The 26,944-nt window shown below is 48.4% G+C and overlaps 1 protein-coding gene across 1 annotated transcript in view; it reads right to left on the bottom strand.

Moving 5' to 3' along the window:
- The window catches only part of CEMIP (cell migration inducing hyaluronidase 1), a 158,224-nt gene extending 135,655 nt beyond the window's left edge, over positions 1 to 22,569 (bottom strand). Inside the window, exon 1 of the mRNA XM_061181725.1 lies at positions 22,454 to 22,569. The gene's annotated coding sequence lies outside the window, so the exon portion shown is untranslated. The remainder of the gene's footprint in view (positions 1 to 22,453) is intronic.
- Positions 22,570 to 26,944: the final 4,375 nt, after the last annotated feature.

The raw sequence follows: 26,944 nt of genomic DNA, 5'->3' as shown, positions 1-26,944 counted from the left end.
ATCCTGAATGAAAATCTGCCCTCGGATGTCTGGAGAAGCTGGGGAAAGGGGCTGGCATCCTCCTCCAGGGCTCTTAGGGTCCTGGAGAAAATCCCACTCAACCTTCTTGTCTACAGGTGGGGAAACTGAGGCTCAGAAGCATCAACCTGCCTCAGGCCACACAGCCACTTGGTGTGGAAGCCGAAAATGAAACTTGGGGTTCCTATTCCTTATCCCAGAACTCTCGCCATAAAATGACCGTTACGCTCTCGACGCTGTCTCACATGCTCTCTGGTGGTGCAGCAACATCATTTACAAACAGAGCATCCCCAAAGCACCATTATCTTCAGCAAGACGCAAGTCACAGAGATCAGACTAATTCAGAGCTGAAAAGAGATCTTGGGGTCCAACGGATTCATTTTCCAGATGGGATCTGTGAGGGCCAAAGGTAGTCACTTCCCCACAGCAGAAAATGAGTGAGAAGCAAAGAAGAGACCTGAGCTCAAACGGCAGGCCTCCCCATCCACCCCCCACCGCACACGCGTACAGATTCGCTGTGTGTCTTTGGGCCAGTTGCTTAACTTCTCTAGGCCTCTTTTATCTCATCTAGGTGGTCTGGATAGCACAGACCCAACCTCGTGGAGCTGCTGGGAGACCTAAATGAGGCAAGACACGCAAATATTGGTCATAGTGCCTGGAAGATAGCAGGTATTCAACAAACCACAACCATCATTATCACCACCTTCATTGCCTTGCTTCCCAGCCCAGGGCATTTTCCATTACTAGATTTGCTTCTTGCAAGATTCTTTTTGGTTTTGCGTTTGTTGTTTTACATAAAATCCTAAAATTAAACCCCTTTGGTTGCTCATTTCCTAATCCAATTTGGCCTAAAAGTTTGGGTCAAAATTGAACTGAAGGGACTTCCCTGGTGGCGCAGTGGTTAAGAATCTGCCTGCCAACGCAGGGGACACGGGTTCGAGCCCTAGTCCGGGAAGATCCCACATGCCGCGGAGCAACTAAGCCCGTGCACCACAACTACTGAGCCCGCGCTCTAGAGCCCGCGAGCCACAACTACTGAGCCTGTGTGCCACAACTACTGAAGCCCACGTGCCTAGAGCCTGTGCTCCGCAGCAAGAGAAGCCACCGCAGTGAGAAGCCCGCGCACCACAATGAAAAGGAGCCCCTGCTCGCCGCAACTAGAGAAAGCCCGCATGCAGCAACGAAGACCCAATGCAGCCAAAAATAAATAAATAAATTTATTTTTAAAAAATTGACCTGAATACTGTTCATACATCTATGGGGAGGGTGCCGCTCCTGCCTGGTCATCTGATAGCTGTGTGAAGTCATCCACCTCTGCACTGGGCAAGGAAGGTATGTGAGGAAATACAGAATGAGCTCTCAGGGCAGGGGCGGTTCACGATGGGGTTCAGGAATCACCCTCTTCTTAGGGCTCTGGGAAACATCAGTGGAGAACAATGGTGTTGAGAAGCCATTCTGCGTGGTAAGTCTGTACCCAGTGCAAGTGCAAATGATTTTCTCCTTCCTGCCAGGACCACATAGGCCTCAGAGGCGACTGGAATGTTGGCTCTCGTGGGTGGAAGGTCGGGGAAACTCAACAGAATTTCGTAATTGAGAAGATACAATCCCTTACCCACAAGGTATCGTTCAAGATAAAATCAAGGTGGGAGGGATGGAAACACTCAACTCCAGTCTCCATGATCCTAATCTGTGACCCCGGAATGACCCTTTCTTACTATTTATAGGTTTAGGATTTAAAGGTCTGTTAAAATAGTAACCAACTGAAAGCCAAAATTATCCTCGGGAGAAAAACCTTTAGCTGATAGCAGTGAGCCTGGGTCCAGTGAGAAAACATCCAGAGGGGAAACAGGCAGGACTGGGCCATCTCATGGGCATCTATGTGAGTTTCTGGAAGAGGCAACGCCTCTGGGCTGATGCAGCCCCAAGAGTACACAGTCCGGCAAGTTGGGAGCACCTCTGTGCCAAGAGAAACGTACCCCTTCCTCGAAGCAGACACAGCCCCCCTACCAGGGCACCCAGCTTCGTGAGCAGAGTGGTGGAGAATTTCAGCTCTCATTTCCCCCCTGTTCCAGCACCTTCATGCAGTTCACACATCCCAGCGGCTCTGATGGAAGATCCCGGTTCAACCTCACCATTCCTTTACAAAAGCAGGGGTGCATCCATCATTGTACAAATAAGAAAACTCGGGCCTGGAAAAGTGAAGCTGGTGGTCCAAGTTCACACGGCCAGCCAGTGACAGAATCTTGAACCCAGGACCTCTGACCTCAAAGCCATCGCCCTCCTGATCACATCACAAGATGGAAGTGTCAACATGCCAGAAACCTTCCAGGACACGTACCCAACCAGTAGATTTATTTCAGTCATTCGAAGATGTGGAGAAAAGCAGCAGGAACTGACCCAGAATTGCAGCAAAGTGATGTCACCACTCTGGCCAGCCCACACCCCATGGTCATTATTTTAAAAGCGATGAGACCATCCATGAAAGCTGGTGCTGGAGCCATGCCCCTGTCAACATCCGGGTGTGTGGGCAGGACCTGGAGGAGGTCCTCTGGGGGCTGCATTGTTGACAGGGTGGGTAAGGGCTGGAACCTCAGCTGGCAGAACCTGCCCACCCACGCCCGGCTAAAGGCAAGGGCATCAGGAAGGGCATCAGGCAAGGGCTCTGGGACCTGCCCTGCAGCAGCTGATGGCTTAAGCCAGCCTTCATGAAATGCAGCCAAGATCCTGTGTTGCATGGTCCCCTTCCCACCACAGGGTCCCCTACCTCCTGGGTACTCCCACTCCCAGGTGCTGGCCTGTCCTTGTTACTGTACTTGGAGGACGGATGGATGGTCAACACATCCCCCAAAGATTAACTGATGACCCAGGTGCCAGCTGAGATGAATGCAAGTACCAGGACATGTTTGCACAATTAAGGCTCAGAGAGAAATCATGCAAGGTGTCACCATATAAGTACATCCGAGTGCAATATTACTATGGAGGAAGCAATTCTATCCAAGGCAAGTGTCGTGGATTGATTACAAATATGGCCCCATTCCCCCCACCCCTTTGCTCTTCTCTGTGTCCTTTGCAATATGGGTTTGTAGCTTCTCCCATCACAAGGTAGAATCAAAATCTTCTCCCCTTGAACATGAGCTGGCCTTGCTTCAGAATGAAGCAGAAGTGATGGTATGCCATTGAGTTTTGAGATCCAGGCATGCTTTTCCCTCTGTCTCTCAGAACCGGATCAGTCACCTTAGAACACACCCAGGCTAGCCTGCTGGATGATAAGAGATACATGGTCCAGTGCCCCTTATTCCCTCAGAAGAAAGTCAGCCAACGCCAAGCATGTGGGCAAGGACATCCTAGACCAGCCAGCCTCCAGCCGTTCTGCCAGTTGAATCGAGACACAGATGAGCCAGCTGGCTGGCAGGTGCAGTCCGGCCATGGAAGGTCCCGTGCACCTGGATGAGCTGTATCCCCATTGGCCCCCAAACCTCTAGACCATCAGCTCCACTTTCTAACAGGTTTTTGGAAAGTTCAAAGGAGAGGTAAACTCAATGTCTTTGCCCCTACACATCTTTTCAATAGGGTCAGAAATAGTAGGAGCCTTAATTACTTTGCAAATCTTTTTAGAATATGAATCTCTTCTCTAACTTGGATATAAAGTAAGTTTTTTGAAAATATGGTTTGCAAAGACACCCCAAGAGTGTGACTATCACATGTATTCGATGAAAAATAAAGCCTTGGATGAGGAAGAAGTCCTGAAGTACGATGACATTACAGTCAAGGTTTTCCCAGGACTTTAATAAAGAGAAAGACCAGAAGTTTAAAAGGAGTTGCCACCACCAATGTTAACTAACCCAGCTGTGGGAAGATATGGAAAAGCCAGCCACATTCAATTATTAGTCATTCATTCATTCATTCATTCATTCATTCTATAGAGGTAGCAGGCAGTGACTCTGTCACAACCTACAATAGGCCCCGAGGCTCTATAAATAAATAAGAGGTGAGCTCCCAGGCAGAGGGGGAGAATGGACATCCAACCATATAACTCACGGGGTCTGTCATAACAGAGATACTCTGGGCACCCAGAGGATGGTGAGGGGATTTCAGCTGCCTCTTCAACATAGGCTAGGAACAAATTTCCTTACACTATTTGTGCATAAAACTTTCTATTTCGTGGAAGAGACTGCACCCAGGATGCTGGCATCCCTCTGGACCAGGCTTCCATAGTCTGGGTAAGCATGGGCACCCCAGTGAGTGGTCTCTCTCAGGCTTTGACTCACTGGGGCACAGAGATGACCACCCAACCCAAGGAGGAATTATCCAGCTCCTCTCCCCAGGCAGCGCTGCCCAGGGACTGCCCAGATGTAGAGCTTGCACGCCGGCTAGCAGCCCAGTGTGCCACCAGACTGATCCTCATTTGGCTAAATTCTTAGAGCAGAACAGCCGGCAGAGCTGGCCATGTCCCTGCAGAGCTTTGGAGACATAGATGGGCCTGGTCCACTGAGATGGAATCTCTGAAGTCCGCCCAGATGGTCAGATCAAATGTCTGGCTGAATTCCTGCCACACTAGCCTTATCACATTTCTGCCATCTTCTACACTGGTAACTGGATCAGCTAAGCTTTCACTGGCAGCACAAACCAATGGATAAAGGAGAGCTTGTTCAAGAAAACTGTGCTTGGATAACAGGTTAGTTGATTGAGGGGAAAACTAAGTTAGACTCTCTCTTTGCACCACGAACTGAAATAAATTCCACGCAGGTCAAGAAGCTTAAAAATCAATCCTCAGGACCACCAGAAGACTCTAGAATTGTACACTGACTGAAGAAATCCAGAAGGAAATGATCAACAGATTGGACTACATGAAAAGATTTCACATATTTTACAAAATCACCCAAAAGGAAGACAGGGAGAGAGAACTGTCTCTGGATATCTCTCACTCCAAAGCTTCATCTCTCGCCCCATTTGGCTTTGTCCAAACACTCCCGCCATATTGAACTGCTGGTAGCTCCTTTCATGAAACACATTGTCTGATCTCCTTGTGTCCAAAGAGCCCTTCTCTGACTGACGGACAGATTCTCACTATGTCGTAGGGTTCAAATCAAGCATTAAGTCCTCCAGGAATAATGGAGTCCTCTCACTTTTCTGCCCCCTCTGTGCCTTGCACGAACATAGAATGTTTTACTATTCTCCTTTATTCACATGACCACCCCACCTTGAATTGTAAGGTAGGGGCATGAATTATTGTGTTTTGTACGCTCCGTGTCTGGTGTAGAGTAGTTGATTAATAAGTGTTTGCTTAGTAAACTGGCTAAGCAAATGCAATATCCCCTGGTTTTATTGATTCACCTGGCACTGACTCAAAGCTTCAAGGCCCTGGTATCTGTTTCGATAAAAGTCAGACTGATAAAACCACTGCTGACTTATCACCCATGTAAGTGGGACACAGAGCATGCACCAAAAGTCCTGTGATAAGAGCATTTCATCCAGAGTACCTTTAGCCTGCTCATTCATTTCCTGGCAGGCTCCTGTTGAGTACAACTTTGGGTTTCAAGTTCTCAATCAGAGCTATCCAAGACGAAAACTGGACCCACTGAGGATACACATTAGTGACACTGAATTTTGCTGCAGATCTTATCCATTTGCAAAGCACTCTGTGGTCTAAGTGTAATCAGCAAAGAGAAGCTAACCCAAATCTCTGTTGAAAATCCTTGCTAAGGTCTGTTCCAAGGTGTTTTAAAAGTGTGGTAGGGGGGAAAAAAAAGCATCTCTTGATGGAAATACTTTCTGGTGCAAACTGTGTATAACTGCAATAATAAATTGCAAAATAGAACAGAAGCAATTTCATAACTTACCCTCAGAGATAATCATTAAACACTCCATAGCATTTACAAGTCACTGATTTTTTGAAAGCAATGAATAACCCCTATTGAAAAGATGCAAGGTTTCTTGCTTGGCCATGCCCCTTGGTGTCGTGACTGTGTATCTCCAACCCAAACCTTCTCCAGTCTTCCCAGCATCCACCCAGGTACTCAGCCCCCAAACCTGGGAGTTTCCCTAGACACCTCTCTCTCCCTCACCCTATGTCCAAACCACCATCCAGTTCTGTCCACTGTGTCTCCTAAACACCAGCTGGATCCACCCGCAGCTCTCCTTCCACCTCCATCTCACCATCTCTGCGCCCCTTGCCCAGCACCAGAGCCTCCTCTGTGCTCTTCCTGCTTTTGCCAACCACTGCCCACCGCCCCCCACACTGCCACCCCCTACCCACAGGAAGTCATCTGAGAGCAGCCAGAGGGTCCTTCTGAAAAACAAGTGTCAGACAATGTAACTCCCTTGCTTAAAACCATTTAATGACTCCATCGCATTTAAACGAAGTTCACAGTCTTGAACATGGTTTGAAGGACGCTGCAACGATCTTCCCTCTGCCCCATTGCTCTCCCCTACGTTCCACTCCAGTCTCGCCTTGCCCCTCTCCTTCCCTGCCCCAGGCAGACTGGGCCTCTCTCAGGTCTCATCCCAGGGCCTCCGCGCACTCCTGCTGCCAGAGGCATTCCTGCCCCACTCTCGGTCTATCTAAACCTTCTCAGCATCCTCCTAGGCTCTGCCTAGATGCTGCTCTTTCAAAGAGACTCTCCTCCCCCCCCCAACTCCTTCCATTCCCCCCTCCACCACCCAGCTCCCCAGATGCCCTGACTGTTTTCTCTCCTGATACCTTTTAACTTCGCTTCGTATCACCTACCATGGTTTGAAATCACATATGCATGTGCATTTCCTTATAGGTCTCTCTAAACCTCTGCTGTTCAATACAGTGGCCACCTGAGGCTAATGAGCACTTCAAACACATCTAGTCCGAACGGCGATGCACTCTAAGTGTAAAATCACACCGGTTTCAAAGACCTGGTATGAATAGAAGACTGTAAACTACCTTGATACTTTCTATATTGATTAGCCATGGAAGTGACCACAGTTTGGATGTGTTGGGATAAAGTATGTTATTAAAATTAATTTCACCTGCTTCTTTGGACTTTGTGTTGATGGGGCTGCTAGAAACATTAGAATTCCACATGTGGCTCACCTGACACATTTGTTTTGGAGACAGCACTGCTCTAGACTGCAGTCTCCGTGAAGGCAGAACTCAGCCCATTCTGTTCACTGCCGCATCCCCCAGGGCCTAGCACAGCATCTGGAATAGTATGAGCTGATTCCAGTGAATTGCTAAGTGCATGAATAAACTAGCGAATGAATCCAGGTAAGCAAAGAAAAAACTTGTGGTTGAAAAGACAGTCCTATGGATGTAGTTACGGCAAGTCTGTAAACTTGCTCTTACTTTGTGTCAGGTAATAAGAGGGAGACATTTCTGATTAGGAACTGTTTGGAACAACAAGGTAGGACCCCCCTCTTAAAAGCGAAGTAGGGCTAATAGACCATCAGTGGTTAAACCAGAGAAAAGTCACCGATAGCAGAAAAGCAGAGATAAACTTCTGAAGGGTCTTTGACCCCTGGCTAGACCATTGTTCAAATCCCCCAAGCCAGGAACCCACTTGGCAACATTTTGTCCCCAAAACAAAACGATAAAGATACTAAAGATAACTTGACAAAAGCCTCCTGCTCAAATTCAAAGGTAACACCTGTGTTCATAAAACTGTAATTAGGGGGGCTTCCCTGGTGGCGTAGTGGTTGAGAATCTGCCTGCCAATGCAGGGGACACGGGTTCGAGCCCTGGTCTGGGAAGATCCCACATGCCGCGGAGCAGCTGGTCCCATGAGCCACAATTACTGAGCCTGCGCGTCTGCAGCCTGTGCTCCGCAACAAGAGAGGCCGCGACAGTGAGAGGCCCGCGCGCCGCGATGAAGAGTGGCCCCCGCTTGCCGCAACTAGAGAAAGCCCTCGCACAGAAACGAAGACCCAACACAGCCATAAATAAATAAAGAAACACATACTTTAAAAAAAACAACAACTGTAATTAGTACCAATTAAGGATTTGGGGGCAGAGGGGCCCAATTACACTCAGTCTTTGTTTTTTATTCTCATCCACTAATCAATATCGAGCCCAGAATTTCCCCAACACGTGCTCCCCGGCATGTGAGTCTCACCAGGTCCTCTACGGAGAACGCTCTCGGGAAGTGCTGGGTAGTCCACTCCCCTCCTGGAGATCCATGCTGCACAGTGGTTTATAAAGGCTTTGAGAAGAACTTTGAGAATAAAAACTGGTCGACTTTTTTGTTTTTAACTGGCGTATAGTTACTTTACAATGTTGTGTTAGTTTCTGCTGTACAGCAAAGTGAATCAGCTATACGTATACATATATCTCCTCTTTTTTGGATTTCTTTCCCATTTAGGTCACACAGAGCATTGGGCAGAGTTCCCTGTGCTATACCGTAGGTTCTCATTAGTTATCTATTTTATACGTAGTAGTGTATATATGTCAATCCCAATCTCCCAGTTCATCCCATCCCCCTTCCCCCCTTGGTATCCATACGTTTGTTCTCTACCTCTGTATCTCTATTTCTGTTTTGCAAATAAGTTCATCTGTACTGTTTTTCTAGATTCCACATATAAGCAATATTATGTATTTGTTTTTCTCTTTCTGACTGACTTCACTCTGTATGACAATCTCTAGGTCCATCCACGTCACACCAGTCAGAACGGTCATCATCAAAAAATCTACAAACAATAAATGCTAGAGAGGGTGTGGAGAAAAGGGAACCCTCCTGCACTGTTGGTGGGAATGTAAACTGGTGTAGCCACTATGGAGAACAGTATGGAGGTTCCTTAAAAAACTAAAAATAGGGACTTCCCTGGTGGTGCAGTGGTTAAGAATCCACCTGCCAATTCAGGGGACACGGGTTTGAGCCCTGGTCCAGGAAGATCCCACACGCCACGGAGCAACTACGCCCGTGCGCCACAACTACTGAGCCCGTGTGCCACAACTACTGAAGCCTGCGCACCTAGAGCCCGTGCTCCGCAACAAGGGAAGCCACTGCAGCGAGAAGCCCACGCACCACAACGAAGAGTGGCCCCCGCTCACCACAACTAGAGAAAGCCTGCGCGCAGCAACGAAGACCCAACACGGCCAAAAATTAATTAATTAATTATTTAAAAAAAATAACTAAAAATAGAGCTACCATATGACCCAGCAATCCCACTCCTGAGCATATATCCAGAGAAAACCATAATTCAAAAAGATACATGCACCCAATGTTCACTGCAGCACTATTTACAATAGCCAGGACATGGAAGCAACCTAAATGTCCATCAACATAGGAATGGATAAAGAAGATGTGGTACATATATACAATGGAATATTGCTCAGCCATAAAAAGAATGAAATAATGCCATCTGCAGCAACACGGAAATGGACCTAGAGATTATCATACTAAGCGAAGTAAGTCAGAAAGAAAAAGACAAATACCATATATCACTTATATGTGGAATCTAAAATACAACACAAATGAACATATCTACAAAACAGGAACAGACTCAAAGACATAGAGAACAGACTAGTAGTTGCCAAGAGGGAGGAGGGTAGGGGAGAGAAGTACTGGGAGCTTGGGATTAGCAGATGCAAACTATTATATATAGGATGGATAAACAACAAGGTCCTACTGTATAGCACAGGTAACTATATTCAACATCCTGTGATAAACCATAATGAAAAAATATGAAAAAGAATATATGTATATGTATAACCGAGTCACTTTGCTGTACAGCAGAAATTAGCACAACATTGTAAACAACTATAGTTCAATAAAATTTTTAAAAATTAAAAAAAATTTTAAATATCATTCATTCACTTATGGTTACCAAAGGGGCAAGAGGCGGGAGGGATAAATTAGGAGTTTGGGATTAACAGATATACACTACTATATATAAAATAAACAACAAGGACCTACTATATACCACAGGGAACTATATTCAATATCTTATAATAACCTATAATGGAAAAGAATCTGAAAAAGAATATAAATATAACTGACACTTTGCTGTACACCTGAAACTAACACAACATTGTAAATCAACTATACATCAGTAAAAATGTTTTAAATTTATTTAAAATGTCATTCATTCATACATGTGTGTTAAGCACCAGCTCAGTTCTGGAGAGGCAGTGGTGAGCCAGGAGGACCCGGTCCCCTGCTCCCACGGATGCTGAACTTGGCACACAATCTTTTCCTCTGCGTTCGACCTCTGGAGCGCATGCCTGGGCCATTCCGATGGTGTCTGCAGGACTGGATACTTCCCCGAGTTTACTGAAGTCTGAACGTTTGAAAATGCCCCCAGAAGTTACAGCACTGCCCTCTCCACTTAAAATGTCTACTAATTCAATCAAGTCTGTCCACAGATGGAAGAGAAATGCCATTCTATATACCTCGTACGTACCAGGTCACAACTCTTAAGAAGTTTGCCATGTATTATTTCACTATTATTTGCCATGGATTATTCTCAGAATAATACACCATCATCCCGTTTTAGGGGGTGAATAAACAACGAAGGCACCAAGAGGTGAAGTAACTTGTCCAAGCTCACAGAGCTCATCAGTGGCGGAGGCAGATTTGCAGTTAGGTCTGTGAGGCTCCAAAGCTCATGCCCCTTTTCAGCTCATGACACCATCTCTAACATCCTATAATCAAGGAAAATATAAGCTAAAGAGCTTGAAAACATGATGAGGAAGGAATATAAAAAACAATTAATTCTGTAGTCAGCAAAATCTAAAGGAGTCTTTCCTGAAATACTTCCTTAATATTTCTCTCCGTTCATCTGATTAGAACCATCTTGGAGATATTGATGATCTGAATCTAAACTAATATGTTTCTGTCAGAGGGCAGAGCCCCAGACCTTGTGACCTCTCTCTCCTCTGGTCATTTGATGGGCCCTCTTAGATTTGCTGTAGGACAAAATACAGTCCTGGGTACAGGAGCAACACTAAGAGAATATCTGTGGATGGGTTTAGTTCACTGAAATCACCCACCTGAATGTCTCATTGCGGCTACAGGGCAGGAAAGAGATGAAGGCTGACAGGTCACCCTGGCACCTCTGCAGGCCAGACAGCGTTCAGAGCATCTGTTTCATCCAGTTTCAGCTGGACTATTTGAACTGAACTAACATCTTTCGCAGTGACTGCTCTCTCCTTCCTCAAGGTGAGCCTCCCGTGAAAATTCTGTCCCTTTTGCCCACATTCCTTCCACCACTTCTGCTGCAGGTCAGTCAAACAAAGCAGTTAGGAATTTGCCCAAGAATTTGTGAAGAATTATGAAGGTGCTTACAAAAAAGTCAGCACAAAGGCCACGGGATGAAGACTAGAACACTCTGACCCCACAGTGAGACTGGATACAGAAAGCAGGCATGCATCAGTCTGGAGGGATAATCCCGAAGACTCATGAGTCTCAGAACATTTTTCTCAAAGGCTTGGAGCTCTACCTGCAGAAGGACCAGACCTCACATTGGCAGGGTCTCGGGCCACGAGATCCCTGAAATATTTCCAATTTAATGTTCTCCCTCTTGCCCTCTTGTCCGGGCACCAATAATTCACCGTAGGCAGTGCAGTTTTCCTAATTGCCTTTGCTGGGTCCTAGGAGTTACATTCTCAAGTGAGAACTGGTATTCTGGAATGCACTTCCTGCCAAGACCACCCTTAGGACTGAGGAACACAAGCCCAACCCAAGCCACCTGCCACCAGGAACAATGGTCTAATGTCCAACTACTGATGACACCCCTCCCCTCGTCAAAGCCACTTACATGAAAGGCCAAACGTCCTGACTCAGCTTTTAAGGACCACCACCACCTGCCCCCACTTTTACAGTCTCATTTCCAGGGAACTCCTAGACCTTCCCCCAAATATCTGCTTTCTAGATTCTCTAAATTTAGTTCAGGTTATTCCTGCCTTCCTAACCCTCCCTTCTCCGGCCAGCAAACTGTACACTCCTTCAAGGCCCCATCAGAACTTCCCTGGCTGTCCAGTGGTTAAAACTGCACTTCCACCACAGGGGGAGCGGGTTCGATCCCTGGTCAGGGAGCTAGGATCCTGCATGCTGCACGGTGCGGCCAAAAATAAAAGAAAAAAAAAATTTTTTAATGAAAAAAAAAGGCCCAATCAAAAAACAGTTCCCCATGATGCCTTGTCTCTTTCCCCAGCAGTTATTTCTCATCAATCTGTAGTGCTTCCACTTTGTCCACACCTGCCTTACAGCACAGACTGTAGGTACCTGAACGCCTGTCTGTGCATCTCCTCAACTGGGAGCTTCTCCATGGCAGGGAGATGCCACGGAGTCGTTTCTGAATCCCAGGTGTCCGGAAAGAACTGGTGAATCGGCAAGTGTGTTTGGGTTGCCCTTATTCTCAGACTGCTTTATTATGAATTACGATATTCCCGTAAACGTGCTTTCTCCAAGTTTAAGACTCAGGCAACATCAGTCACTATTCAGAGCATGGGTTTTTGGACTCACACAGACCTGTGTCAACTCCATGACATCCAGGCAAGTGACCTCAGGTGGATCTCACAGAGTCTCCTCCACCTGATGCCTTGAGTTGCCTCAGAGTTGTCAGGAGGATTAACTGAGGTGATGTATGTAAAGTTCTCTGCATGGTGCCTGAACTTAGTAAGCGCTCAAGAAGCACTGGATATGAATAAACATGATGGGAATAACCACAGGGCCACCAGAGTACAGACTTCCGAGAAGGTGATTGGCAGGCTCAGGGTTCATTCAATTCCCAGAGCAGAATACACAAGACTCAGCATCAACTCTATTCCACCGAGAAAAGTATATGCTTGTGGGGGGGGGGGGCGGGGGGGGGGAGGAGCGTGGGGGACGCGGGTTGGGACTCAGAGGCAGGGCTCATGCATTTGTACATTTAATTCACATTTGAGTACCTACTATGTGCTAGTCCTTGGGAATAGAACAGAACATAAAAGAGTCTGCCTCTGAGCCCTGAATGAAGAAATGACTGCCTTATCCTGGGAGCGGCTGAGATGGGAGCCAGCCCCGTGCTCCACACTGAGGGGAAACCCTCGCCTTGCCCCACGTTTCCCAGAAAGTCCACCAAAGGGCCCTGTGTGAAGCGGACATTCCCCATTCAAAGTGTGACTCTACCCCTCTCTGTTCCCCTTGACCTTGGAGAGGTGATGTCCTCAAGCAACCTCAGCAGAGCAGAAGCTCAAGTTCATGCTTATTAAGCAAGATTCAATAGAAGCATCATCTTTTTTCCATGTTAAGAATAGCTTCTTGTTTAAAGTAACTGTATGCGGGGAATGTTTAAAGTAAAAATGAACTTCACTACCTGGTCATTCTCAGAAAATCCTGGGATATGTTTATATGTTACCATTTGTAACAACATTGCCCAACCATTTTAAAACTGAAAACAGATTTCAGCTCAGCCACCTGGAAAGCTCAAGTGTAAGCACAGCCCACAGTTAGGTGGCCAAAGGAAACTCCCAGCTTCTTCAAAGCTGTGAACCAAATCGACACCACCGAGATTGCTGTGCCTTTTTATTTTTACAAAATCACTTAAATGAGAAGAAATCCTTGCATGTGAAAGTTCCAAAGCCCAAATCCCACAACTGCTTTCTCTTTTGTTACCAGGAACTGAATTAAGAAATCTGGTAAACTCAGTGTCTTCTTAAGAAGTCACAGACATAGTGACACATCCGCCCAGCATAACTGGCAAAACATTCTACAAGGGAACACCACAATTCCTTCCCTCTCCAAAAAGGAAGGTAAGGAATGGAGAAGGGAAAATATCGGCTTCAGACCACATGGACATCTAAAGAGGACCCACATACGTCTCTTCTCCACTTTCCCTAAGACTTCTACACCCCCAGTTCAGATCAACAGGTAGGTTAAGAGCCAGAGATGCCTTTAGCATCCCCAAAGCTTGTTTGTCTGTCGCTGGCACCAATGTCTGCATCAGAAAATATCAGAACAGAACCAGCACTGACGGTAAGGACTTTGACCTCCCAACAGGAACGAGCCCTAGAGGGGGTCGGTCAGGAGAAGGGTGAGAACTCAGTCATCACTATAGCTGATATTGTAATGCAATATTTAACAAATTGAAATTAATGCAAAAAATCTATAGTGAATCAAAAATTGAAATGTTAAATAAAGACAGAACCAGTATTACGGATTTTTCTTTTTGCCTCTAGTACCTACATTTGCTTGTGTCTCATAGAAGGCTATAGAATTGACCAGCCACAAGCCCGGGGCTCAGCTGTGAGCACCCATTGGGTAGAGCCTGGGGACGGCTGTGGGAAGGAGACAGAAAGGACCCAAGCACGCTCATGGCTTAGCAATGTTGGGCAAATAACAACCTTTTGCTGAGTAACATGGAAATAGATCTGAAACATATGGATTAAATTCCTCCCAAAATAAACACAATTTTTAAAGGAAAGGAAAAGTACTTAGCCACTATGTTTGAGGTTTTCCTGAACCCAAACCTTTGGAAAATTAGCATACGAGTGAATTACTCAGGGGCTGTAACACAGTCAGCTTTCCAACAGTTCGTCATAAACCACCAGTTTGTTTTTAAAACGAAAAAATTTAACAGTCTGCCTAAATCTGCTCCCCGGCTCAATCCTTTTGAGGTTCATTGTTGTTGTTCTTTACAGGAAGGAGAACAGTTTGGCATGCCCGCTGTCCCCTGGGAGGCTCTGGAGACCCAGCAATTTGGGGGACTCGAGGAGACCAAGCTGGGAACAACGGCCCGCACCACTCAGCAAGGACAAGAGCCCTGGAAAGAAGGCGGGTGAGTGATGCACTGGACTAAGAGCTAGACAGACACCCAAGATGTCATCCTGTACCAGCTCTGTACCTTGGGCATCAGTGTCCTCATTGCCCACATGCAGGCCCCACTGCCCCCTCAGGGGAGTGGAGGGAAGGAGGGCATGCAGTGTGGTGAGAGCCGGGCAGCAGCCTCTGCATCCAAGTGGACAGCTCAGGCTCATCACTGGCCACCCATCAGACAGTCCTGTGGGATCTAGGGAACCAGTGTCTTTGGTCACCCGTCCCAGCCTAAGTCCCGCCCTAGGAAGCAAGGGGAAGCTGAATCCCCATGGTTTGGGAGTCAAGCCCATAGTTCCGGGTGTTCCAGTTTCCAAGGCAATGGGGGCTGATACCAAGACCTCTGGACACGAGGCCATCTGGATACAGAGGCTGCTGATCACCAGCTCTCCGGCCTTCCTGACACTGCCCAGTTCCATGGGTTGCTGGTCTGGCAGCAGAACAAGCCCCAGACAACTACAGATGCCCGTACTGGAGGGAACCCTCGTTTGCCCCTTCCCTCCATCAGGGTTCCTCACATACCCAGTGGAGCTCTCCAGACTGAACATGCCTTACTTTCATCACCTTAAGTCAGGCATATGATGGTGCTTTTGGAGCTGGCTCTGTGAACAGAGGGAGCTCTTCAGATCCCTTTCTAAGGACTGGGAGCACCCATCAGTGAGGGGTGGGGCTCTCTTTGGGCGTTGTCCCATTTAGAGTATCAATTTTCTCCTTTAAGAGAGCTTTGTAAGATGCCCACAGGAGCTCCAGCTCGAACTGAAACCTTCCACCTCACCCTGGGCCAGTGGAACTTTTCCATTCTTATATTTCTGGCTTACAGTCCCTTTTCAAAACTCACCCTTGGCTACATCAATGAAAAGGGATGCAAGATCCTGGGAAGAATTTGTTGAGTCTTATACCCTAGAAATATGCTTTTTTTTTTCTTGTCAGCTTTTATAGAATCTGAAAAGCCTTGTAAGATTACAAAAGATTGAGTAACAAGTTGAAAATAAAAAGCCCATTTCTGCAAGAAGCTCACAGCTCCATTTTCCTCCTCCGGTGGTCCTCTACGGCTGGAGTTTTTTGAACCAGCACCTGCCACGTTTCCTTCCCCACCCGTACCCCATATACCCAACGTTTGTTAGAGTGTCACACAGGATACTTCTGGTTTCTTTTCATTGAAAATTGTTGACACAACAACCAGCAAGACATCTAGAATGTGAAGAAGACATAGCAAGACAAACCACGATAAGACTAAGATAACACTCTTAATGTGACTGCCAAAAGCAAAAGGAAATGCTCCAGGACATAGGTTTCCAAACTGTGTTCCTTGGAGCCCATAGAGCTCCGTGGAATCCCTTGGGGACCTCAAGACAAAAACCAAGCCCCTACTCCCAGCCGCAGCCACATTTCCTCTGGTTTGTACATTAGGATTTGGTAAGATTTTATGGAAAAAATATGGTTAAAGTAATTTTAAACCACTGGCCCAAGAAACAAAAGGCCCCAGAGACCTACAGCTGCCCGGTAGGACTCTCTCTCTTTGGTCAGGTGTGGCCCAAGGTCTGGGCAGTTCAGGTACAGAGCTTTGTGCAACTGAGGGGTTGCAAGAGGTGAAAGGTTTAAGCCTGTCTATGCTTCTGGATCTTTCCCCATGTCCCCCTCTCTGTGTAGAATGCCTTCTGAACTCCACTCCCCACATTGGCCTCACCAGAAAAATCCCTGTAAACTCCTGCTAATCCTTCTAGACGCACCTCTTCTCATGCCCCTTCTCAGGGAAGCTTCCTGGGATGTCCCCTGGCTTTGCCTTCCCCCCAGCAGGCCCCCTGCCCACCACACCTCCTGACCCATCTGTCCTAGCCTCGGTCACACTGCATGGCAACTGCTGACATTGATGTCTGCTCCCCCCCACGGGACTGTTAGCTCTGGAGGACAGAGACCATTTATTCAGCTCTGTCTCCCCAGTGGCTAACACAGGGTCTGCCCCGTAGAAGATGCTCAAAACCTTGTACTCAGTTTCTTCCCTGCTTCCAGATGCGGCAGTGGGTGACTGAATGCAACTGCACCCTTGCATCTTGGGCTGCAGGGGGCATCTCTGATTACCAGCTCATCCCCACAGGAAGGCTACAGGGAGGGCAGCTGAGGAAGATAATTGAGCCTTGAATTCCATTTTCAGGTTCCAAAAAAAAAAAAGTTGTGATCTTTAGAGTCAAGTAAAGTTGTTTAAATGTAAACAGGCATTCTCAGTGTCTGGAACCAGAGTGAGATGAAATTCCCCAAGTGATCTCTTAATACCACCAAAATTACATTCAAATGCCTCTGCCAGGCAAAGATAAATTGCCATTTGCACAATGGTCTTGCACTTAAAAGTAACTCGGTCCAGAGAGCTTTGGAAAATTTATTATGACCAGGAAAAGGGGAAACTCAAAGGGGTTCAAGATATTTAGTCTACTGATAAGACAGCTTAGGAGTGACAACAATTATCTCCAAGAATTTGAAGGGTCGTTAGAAGGTCATTAGGAGGACACAGGCCAGCTGGGCCCCATCTACTCGGACATCAGAAATAGACTTAAATTATACCAAAAAGAGTTGAGTTGGCATCACAGAAGGTCAGCAGTGATGTAAGCCCTGGCGACCCAAAGGGAGCTCCACGGACCAGCAGCATCACCTGGGAGCCTGTGAGAAATGCAGATGCTCAGGCTCCACCCCAGATCTACCTGATCAGAACTCGCATTTTAACAAGCGCCCCTGTGATTTGTTTGCCTATGAAAGTCTGAAAAGTCCTGCCCACTGTACTTTCCTCAGTCCCATGGGCTGGGTCCATGCCTTATAGCCATAAAGTCTCAGGCCAACAGCATGAACTCCTGACCCCAGAAAAGGCCACAGAGTGCAGCAGCTTCCTGGGGAAGTCTGCAGCCCTCCTGCCCCCTCCTCCAGTGATGTCTAGAAACAGGAGAGGCAAAAGTCTGGCACAGATACTTTACATGCCGGAAGGACCAGTTTCTAGACGTGCCTTCCCTGTAACACAAAATGCCTCGTGGCTAAGCTCTTTTATGGACAGCTGAGGGAAAGAAACACACAGGGTTTTCAAAAGCAGTTGTCTGGTCAAAGCACTTTAAACCCGAGTTAGATCTATCATGTGGCTGTCCTTGCAGAAGATTCAAAGATAATGCCTCAGCAATATCCCCACGCAAGGAGCCAGACTGTCCGGAGCTAGAGAGAGGAAACCTGTTCTGAGAAAGCGCCAGTGGGGGAGGCCGGCTGCCCGTGCGCCCCACTCACCCTCCCCTACCGAAGGCTCCCACACCTGCAGGGGGTGGGAAGTGCAGGATGGATTCGGATGCCTGGAACCAAGCTGAGCCTAGAGAGGGGCCCTGGAAAATAACAGGGGCAGGGGAGAGCAGCAACTCCTCTCCCTCCGGGTGGGGAAGTGTGTTTCCTGGCACCGAGGGAACTAAGCAGAAAGCAAATGTATATTTGATGACATTTCTCTGCATGCAGCCTCTCTTCTGAAGAGTCAGGTTTGAACGAAGGCTCACACCAAAGCAGACAGAGGAAAAAGAAGGATAGGGAACCTACCAGAGAGACTAGGATGGCCCCTGGAAGTGCAGATAATGAGAGTCACTATGATAGGCACCAGAGTCCTATCCAATTTAACGAAATATCCACATGCCAGGCTTTTGGGAAAGGAGGCTCAGGGCCCAGCTATCAGCTGGCAAAACAATAAAAGGGAACTCAGTACTGAGAAGTCTCCCTCCAACCCATTACCATCCTAACCTCCTACTAACCTAACCAGATACGAGAGTAAGAATGCGATCCTTTCCTGTTCCCTGTTCAGAGGAAACTGGGTTGCCTCCATGTAATGATAAAAACCAATCAAAAGGAGACAACTGATGCATTACTCGGATGAGATGGTCCATCTGGGTATCTGCCGTCGTGTGGAATGAGAGGTGTAGCCTAGACTGATCATGGATATAGGCTCTTGTGAATGCAACCCATAAACACAACTTTGTTCCTTTTAGGAACCCAACACACATGCTTGTATTTCTCTTTTGATTTATAACTACAAGCGCGAAATGTTTTTATCCCATCAAATTGTGCTCCTCTGTCAATATCACAGAAGGTACTAAAAGGGGGTCACTTAAGCGGCGGGCTTCAAAGGAGGCTGAGAGTAACTGAATTCACCCCCTGTCATCCCCCCGGCCTTCCCCACTGAATGCCACTCTTGCCATTTGATCCGTCCATCCCAGCCACACAGACACTGCTGCAACAGGCAGAATGTCACAGGATCTGTGAAGCGCCCCTTTCTGCCTCTCACGCCAGTCCCTCCCCTCTTTGGCCCCTATACTCCAAAAGTGTTCTGTAGTTCAATAGTTTTCCTACCAGAAAGTCTTGTGTGCTGGAAACTGGAACTGCATGGGAGTCCAGAGAAGAGAACCGGGACTTCAAGGTTAGCCAGGGCCCACGTCGTCCTGCTCCATTCACATTACCGGGTAGACAAAAGTCACAGAAAGATTCCCAGCATCTGCGGACTGCATCCTTCAGTTCCACTCCTTTCAGATGGAGGGAGCTAAGATTACTTCTGATCTACTAAGGAAAAAAAATACGGAAAATCTAAGAGCCCCAGAACGTGAAACTGGCAGAAACACACACACACAGCCACGCACACATACACACATACATTTTGTGCAAGAAAAAAAAATCTAACTGTAAGATTGGACCCACTACAACTCCATTATCCAAACTTCTGTGGTGTGTCACATATTAGGGATTTCTACCACACAGACCCCCGAAGGTGGAGCTGGAGGAAATTTTCAAATCTATCTGAGAACAAATAAGTGGTAATGCACCAGGCAGAGCGAGTGCGTGTCTTGATCAGGGTCTCACAGCCAAGCAAGGCTCAAGCACAAGGGAATGCGCTTCCTGCCTGGTAACGACCACTCAGGGGTTTCCTGGACCAGGTGCTGCCCTAGTGCAGCAACCCCTCACTTCATCCTGCAGGAATCCAGAAATGGGGCTGTGGAGGCCAATCTCCATCAACACCCAAGGGAACTTCACCTTCAAGAGGACAAAGAGGCGCCTCGGAAGATCCTGCATTCTTTTGAGAGAAGAATCAGGAAGAATTGATCATTTCAACGAGAGGGCTGTGATAAGATTTTGAAAATTACTTACTTTATCTCTTCTCCAAGTGGTACAGGTGGGAAAAACAGGCAACTGATTTGTTTCATGCAAAAATTCTTCCATTTTTCTTTGGTGAACAAGTTTTGTTTGTTTTGTTTTGTTTTGTTTGTTTCAGCATTGTGATCAACTTCAGCACTTTCATCAGTTCCATCAACAAGTTCTCGAACATGAATATAAAGTGGAGCTGGAGTCCCTATCAAACAATTACTAGGTTAGGAAAGAGAATAGAGGGCTGGTGAACATAAGTCAAAAGCAGTGCACAACCATCTTTAAAATATACCTATAATCGCTACCATTTAAAGAGATTTCTCTGTGCTCAGCACCGGTATAAGTGCTTTACACTGTGCTACTTAATTCTCATCAGCAACTCTGCAAGGTAGATTGTGTTGTCCCCAGTTTACAGATGGGGAAACAGACACAGAACTTAAGTGACTTTCGAAAAGTCACACATGCTGCTCCAAAAGTAAATAAATAAAGATGCTTAATTGTTTTTACTCTCCATGGGCCTTCGCCAGTCACAAACAGAAGCAGATCTTCTGAATTTCTTGCAATTTTAAAATGAAGGAAGATACATCATCTGTATAGGTGAAAATGACAAAAAGAAGAGCCCCAGCCAATGTCATTTCTTATCAGAGAAGGGAGATGTTTAATTTACGCAGATTAAGCCCTACAGGTTCTCTCCACCCTGTTTCCAAGCAACCAACTTGAAAAATCCTCTACTGGGCTAAAGAGGAACCAATGGAAGCTTCTTAAAAGTGTTATGGATCTGGGAGGAAATGATTAGGATCGGAAAACAGCATAGTTGCTTTTGCAAATGCATCCAAACTCATTCTCTGTGCACGTGTTCTGTCTGATTCTTCTCCATTCTGTCACTGTAACTGTGAAACTAATATCGCCTCCCAGTACCATATTTACTAAATAATTTAATAAAACGGAACATGACCCTATATCATGCGCAGAAAACAGTTTGAGGGAGGTCAATTAGGTCTGGCATTATGTCACTGCCTCAGTCAAGCGCTCAGGCGTCACACAGTCATAACACCTCGGAGGGCCCCGTGGGGCTGCTGAAAAGCCAGAGAAGCGCACCCGCGACACCATCCCGGAGGTCCTGTACAGAGCTCAGTTGCAGGCTGATCTAGCAGCCGGTCACAAACCACGCGGGCTCCCTTTATCTTCCTTTTGAGTGGCTCACGTCTCCTTGGGACCGGACACCGAGGGCTCCCGCAGACTAGTGGTCCCTCTCCTCCTGCCCTGTGCCCCTACTCTGAGTCTGGGAGGAAAGCCGCGCGACTTCCCCGGGAGACCCAGGGCCACAGACCGGGAGTGGAGGAAGCGGCTGGGAGCTGTCCATGGTGGCTCCGCGCCTGGGCACGCAGAGCCGCCGGCTCCCGCCCCCGGGCGCGCCCGGGATAACGCTCCAGACCGCCGGAATGGAAAGAGAGACTCGCTCCCAGGCTGCAGCCAGGCACTGGCTCACACATCAAAAGGTTAGTTTAAAAAGGGAGTTCTCACCTGTGGGCAGCGTTGGCTGCATGAAGCAGGACTCAGGACCTCAAACCCGGCTCCTGGCGGCGCGCCGGGGACGGCAGCAGTGTTGGACCCTTGGGGAACGGCGGCCGTCTCTGAGAACGCGGACAGCGAGTCTGCAGCGGAGGACCTCGGCGCACTGAGCTCCTTTCTCAAGAGCACATGCGTCCGGCCGGGTCCATTCCAGAATGTCTCTGGCCCTGGTTCCCAGAGCGGCGAGCTGGAGACCTGGCCACGGCCCTGGCCTGCGCTCCACCAGGTCCCTGACTTTCTTCCCAACCTAATATGACCTTTCTTGGAGCTGACGACCCTTGCCAGGGACCGCCGAACCCTCTTGCAGCGATGGCAGGTTGGGGATCTCAGCCTAAACAGCAGTCGTGTCATCTAACATTCAATTGCCTCCACTCGTCGCGTGCCAGAGCGATGCTGGGTGCCTAGCGCCGTCGGGGAGTGCGCGAGCGTGTAGGCAGCGGGAGGCGGAGGGGAAAACCAGAAGGAAGACCGTGCTGAAGGCCGAGCAGCAGGGCGCAGACCTGTTGCCAGATGCATGCCCACTCATGCACAGTGTGAGCCGGCTCCTCGTGGGCTGGACTCCGCGACCTGACCCTCGGAGCAGTCCCTCCTCGGCAAGACACTGTTTGGGGCGCAAGCCCCCCCGAGACATTCAGAACGGGGGAACTCTAAGGAAAACGGGTATCTGCCCCCGGCTGGATGCGCTCCGGGGACACTGGAGCCCCTGGCACCTGCTGCTTGCAAAGGCTCACACGATCTCACAGAAATCCCACAGCGGACAGAGACAAGGACGTGTGCCCCTAACAGACACGTGGACAGACAGACAGAGGCGGACCGCACAGCACTGAGTGGACAAACAGAAGCCAATGACGGGTAACGTTTTCCCTATCACTGGTGGAGGCGCCGAACCCCCAATCTGCCCTCCCCTCTGAGGCTGGGCAGTACGCGCAGCCCTGGCGCGCCGAGCCCGGCCCTCTTACCTCCCGGTCGGTAGCCAAGACAGTGGCACGCCTCGCGGGCCAGAAGCGCAGCGGCCGGAGCGGTGGGTGGCACACTGACGGGCCCTGCGATCTCCCGGGACGTGGGCAAGCGGAGTGGTAGTTCGTCTGGGAAAGCAGGGCTCAGCCCCTGACCGCTCTCAGCTCCTCCGGCCCCGAGCGCCCCGCCGCCGCCGCACGCCGCGCCACTTGCGCTCGCCAGGCTCAGCCGGGTTGCAAAGCGCTGCGCTCGCCCGCGCTCCCCGGCCGCCGGCCAGAGCGGCGCCTTTTATAGCGAGCTGCCGCTTCAGCCGGCCGCGCCGGGCTGACTCCTCCCCGGGGCCCCTGACGCCCGCGCGCCACCGACCCGCCCCCCGCTGAAGCTCCCCCCCTGCCCAAGTGGGGCGGGGGCCCTGCGCCCCGGCCGGACCCGGGCGGGCTCTGGCGGCCGCTCTGGGAGACGCAGACCCGAGCCTGCGGAACCCGGGCGCGCGGAGTCCAGCGGCAGCAGCCAGGTGAGGGCGCTGGAGCCCAGGACTCGGGTGGAGCAGCCGTAGCGGGCCGCCCAGAGCCTGTTCTCCGGACTCAGAGGCCTTAGGGTCGCCGGTGCGCAGGGTTAAAACCCCACTCGCGTCCAGTGGTAGGAGAGGCTATGGAGGAGAAAGTCCCGCGTCTGGAGCAGAATCGCGGGGAGATAAGGTTCAGGGTTATTAAGCCTCAGAGTCTTTTTTTAACTTAGGCTGTAATAGGGAAGAACAAATCTGACCCAATATTAGATGTTTCTTTTACTTTAACCTATTCTATTGCTTTTGTTTCGAGTTAACATTGTTGCCTGTATCCTGAAATACACAGGATAGCCCGTGATAAACCTCTGACCTTTAAGAGTATGACACTCTTTCATGCATAAAGAGATAGAAAGTTGCAGAACAGAGAATAACAGTTGTCTTGTTGGAGATTTACAGGAACATGGTGACCTGACCTAGGTGGACAGCTGCAGGAACAAAGGATTCCTACACCAAGAAGTTTGCAATAACCAACCACGCCCCTCCCTCACCTTGCCTTTAAAAATGCTTTGCTGGAACCCTTTGGGGAGTTCTGGGTTTGGTGGGGCACAAGCCACCTGTCTCCTTACATAGCCCTGCAATAAACCTTTCTCTGCTCCAAATTCCCACATTTCGGTTTGTTTGGCCTCACTGTGCGTGGGGTACACGAGCTTGCATTTGGTAAGGAGACAGTGGCCGTAGAAAGAGATCCTGGTCTAGGACCTAGCATTCCCTCCGAGAGGAAAAGGCGTGGGGCCTTGGGTTGAAACCAGAGTCAGACACGCCAGGTATGTGACTGCCCACATGGATCTTAACCTCCCTGGGCATCAGTTTCCTCATCAGGAAAATGCGTTCTCTGATGCTTCCTTCAGACTGGTAGGATTTAAGTGAGGTCACAATAGTACAGGTACCTAGCACACAGCAGGTCTTCAGTAAGTTAGAATCCTTCCCGTACGTGGGAGAGAGCTCTGTACCTCTCTAACTGGACAGACTGAGGTCCTCAAGGGTCAGAGCAAGAAGGCATGACTGCTCTAGATATTCCCCTGACTGGGGAAACAGTACTAGTGGAAAGAGCCCATAGCAGGTCCCTGGGGCACGTGGAGTCTCCTCTCAACTCCGCCACTAACTCACTTTGTGATTTGGAGCCCTCTACTCTCCTCCTCTGTTTGTTGTATTCCCTCCCATTTTTTTGGAGCTTACAACTCAGCCCCTCACCTGTTTAACTGGAGTCCTCCTAGGAGGTATATTCCTTTCTCCCTTCCAGCCAGTGCCGTGTGAGAACCGACCCGGCGGGGACAGTCCTCATTCTAGGCAGCACACACCGCTTCGTGAATCTATGTCTGGGCTTTGGGGCCATAGTCAGACAGAAGCTGCTGGAGTCTGTGTCCATGTTTTCTGCACTGGGACAGAAGCCTTGATTACCTGGCTAAGCTGGGGAAGCAATGCATTCTCTCTCCAGGCCTTTCTCAGAAAGCTGATCTTGACCGTCACTAGGTCTGTTATCGGGATTCTCTTTCTTGACTTCTTGACTTTCTTGACTTCTTGGGAGGTAATGAGCTGGGTCCTATGGTAGGTTTCCCTCCCCAGCCTTTCCTTTCCAGCAAATTTAGAAGGAACCCACCCAAGTGCCCCACGCCGTACCCTAATTCCTGATTTCTTTCTTAAGAGGACCCCCCAGATTCCAGGACCCACAAGCATTTGGAGGCTGCTGAGCATTTGGTACAGGTGGAGAAGGGTCAGCCTTGAATTAGCCTTGCTTAGAGCAATGAGAGGGCTAGGTGGGATTCTCCTCTCTCCCATCAGGAGAGAGTAGATTTGGGGCCTGCAGGGAATGAGGTCTCTGGAGAGAAGCCTGCATCACAGGCGTCTGAGAGATGAAATAGTAAAGAAGGATTCTTGTCTGCTGATGGGCTCTGAGAAGTGCTTAGTCATGTTTTCTCAAAGCACAGAAATGCCCAGCACGTTCCTTGGTGTCCAGCTTTCTTTATCACAGACCAGTGTCCCGGGGAAAAAGAGCAATGCTGATGAATTACAAACAGGCTCTGCTTGTCTAAAAACAGATTTTTCAGGCAGAGCTCCATTCAGCACTTCCACTCAGCACTCAGTGATGGACGGGGTACGTGGGTAGTTCTTTTTTTGGATGAATGTTGGCAACATGACTCTGGCATAATTACTACCCATACTTTCCTCAAGCCAGGGTCTTGCTCTTATACATGCAGACACAGGAGCTGGTCAAGAAAAGCTGCATTGGGTTTTCTGGTTTTGGGCAGAATCTCCAGATAGAGAGGAAATATTCTTAAATGGTGTGACCCCACCCAGAAAGCCTGCCCTTTTCCTCCATGTGAATTTGCCTCCAGCCTGTCTTCCTCAGGTAAGCTGCTGCCCCCCTCAACCACATCCTTGTAGTAGAATGGCCTACCTGCTCGCTGCTCCCATAAGCTGCCCAAGTCTGGTGTTTTCAGTCGGCTGGCAGGATCCAAGTTTGTCACTTAGAGCAAGAGTCACCGCACTCTACCCTCTGGCCAGCAAAGCCAGCCCCCTGCCCCTATAGTAGCCTGCCTGTGTGATGTTTAAAAGCTGGCCACAACTGTGGCTTCATCCTTCAAGCCCCAGACTTGGTTTTCCCAGGCAAACAGCAGGCAAACCTGGGGCAAGGGGGGGGATGGAAAGTTGGGAAGCAGCTGGGGTAAGGAGCGAGTGGCTGTTGGCTTTAAGGTTTCCAGCAGACCCCACAAAAAAATAAAACCTCAGGGATGCCAATCCTAATAGCAGCTCGCAAATAATGGGCATATTTCAATTCCACCAACAGGGGTCGCCCTTGGACACCAAGCCTGAAGCTGGCATCGGAAAAGGGAAATTCCCAGCCATGGGCCCTGGGGCCAGATTTCCAAGACTCAGAACCGCTCAGTTCCTGTTTTGTTGGATGCAGATGAGGTTGCCCAACTGAGGAGAGACAAGTCCTCAGTTTTTCTGGTGAGTGGAGGTCTGCACTGGAATTTGGGACGGGAAGTCCTAGAACACTGGCCAGCCACTTAGGAGCTCTGAAAATAGATTTCTACATCTTTCTCTGCAGTGTCCTCATTACCATACAGAAAGAACGTTCTTTCGTGTGTTTTTTCTGTCTAAAATACATGTAAACTTGTGTGCCTGTACATGATGTTTTCATATCACTTTGTTCTTTTTCCTAAATGCAAAAATCATACGTGTTCTTTGCAAAAACAAAAAAAACTTCGAAAATTCAGAAAATGAACAAAGGAGAAATCAACTAACTGCAAACATAATGTATGTACATTACAAAAAGCTCAGAAAATATAGAAAAGCACAAAGGAAAAATATCACTTCTACTCAAGATCATCTCTGTTAACTCATAGTGTATAACCAAGTATTTTTCCATGTATAAATTACATATACAGATGCACAAATATGTACATGTATGTAAGTATTCCATAAGTAGTTCAATGTTTAGCTCAAAATCCTTCTCTTCCACCAGCTCGCACATTTTGGGAGAGCAGGGGCAGAGTCTCCCAAGTTCACCCCTTTACCTACAGTAGCGCCTATAATGTCCAACAGAGAGTTGGTGTGTAGGAAGCGTTTACATGATAAATAAATGAATACACAGATAGAGCATTTTTTTTGGCTGCGCCGCATGGCTTGCAGGATCTTAATTTCCCGACCAGGGATTGAACCCGGGCCAGAGCAGTGGAAGAGCCAAGTCCTAACCATTGGACCACCAGGGAATTCCCCAGATGAGCATTTTTTAATTAAAATGATATATACATGAAGTTCATGGAAAAAGAGACTCAAATAGTTCATAAACATTTGAAAAGAGGCTCAACTTTGCCCATAAACAAAGAAATACAAACTAATGCTACATTGAAACCCCTATCAGATTGGCAAAAGTCCAAACATTTGCTGATACCACCTTTGTTAGGGGATGGCGTGAGGTTGGAGA

The sequence above is a fragment of the Eubalaena glacialis genome, chromosome 2, assembly GCF_028564815.1.
Source record: "Eubalaena glacialis isolate mEubGla1 chromosome 2, mEubGla1.1.hap2.+ XY, whole genome shotgun sequence".
NCBI classification, from domain to species: domain Eukaryota; kingdom Metazoa; phylum Chordata; class Mammalia; order Artiodactyla; family Balaenidae; genus Eubalaena; species Eubalaena glacialis.
This window is presented reverse-complemented; position numbering and strand designations above follow the sequence as displayed.